We start from the raw sequence: 1,099 nt of genomic DNA, 5'->3' as shown, positions 1-1,099 counted from the left end.
AATCAGTGGGTGATCAGTGGGCAAGCAGTAGGCAATCAGTAGGTGATTAGTGGGCAATTGGTGGGTGATCAGTGGGCAATCAGTGGGCAATCAGTGGGCAAGCAGTGGGCAAGCAGTAGGCAATCAGTAGGCAAGTAGTGGGCAATCAGTAGGTAAGCAGTAGGCAATCAGTAGGCAGTTAGCAGGCAGTTTATGAGCAGAGGCAGGTAGTTGGTTCCTGTTGGCTTTGAGCCGGATTTGTTGGATGTAATGTTGTAGATAATTGTTTCTTTACACCTTACCTAACAGTCTACTATACTGTATTTCACCCAGAAACACTCACTTTAAGGGTATTTGCAGTCTATAATTACTAAAACTCATTATTATTTCACAAAAAAAATACTATTAGAAAGGTCTTCATATTAGCTACAAAATATATGTTTTAATTTTTTGTAAAATTAAAAAATAAATATTTTATTGAATTTATGCGTGAAGGACTCAAAACTGAGTGTTTGACGTGATTCAGGAAACACACACTCGTGGGAAACTAAACTTAGAGAAATTCGCGTGTGCTTTCACTCAGTACACAGACTCGACTTTAATCCTATCCAGACCAATTTACTTTGGTCTGGGCAGAAATAAAGGTAAGTACAGTCTATTAGTCATATACACTCTGTTAATTAATAGAATATATGGTCCTTTATACAGGAACAGGCTTGTTGTAATGACTTAGAGTCTCTTGCCTATGTTCTAATGTCTGCTTCTTACTCTCCTCTACCTCTTGTTTTCCTCCTCCTCTGCTTCCAGAATTCATTACACTTATTATAATTATTAAAGAATAATAAAGTAACTTACTTTTTAATAATCATTCCAACTTTTTCTTTAAAAAGTTTATGAGTTAAAGGAATAGCTCTAGAAGAAAGAGATTTGGTCCAATCTTTTAAAATAGTTTCTTAGGATGAAGATAAAAGTTGAAGAGACAAATAAGAATTAAAACAATTAGAAATGCCTTTTAAGTCTTCTATTGATGGAAAATCTTGAAACACCAAATTACTTTATAGTAGCTGATTTAGAAAGAATAAATCTAGCAGAATTAGGATAAGTACCAGATACTAAAACT

This window comes from Fomitiporia mediterranea (genome assembly GCF_000271605.1).
Source record: "Fomitiporia mediterranea MF3/22 unplaced genomic scaffold FOMMEscaffold_1, whole genome shotgun sequence".
Taxonomy (NCBI): domain Eukaryota; kingdom Fungi; phylum Basidiomycota; class Agaricomycetes; order Hymenochaetales; family Hymenochaetaceae; genus Fomitiporia; species Fomitiporia mediterranea.
Note: the sequence above shows the minus strand (reverse complement) of the source record.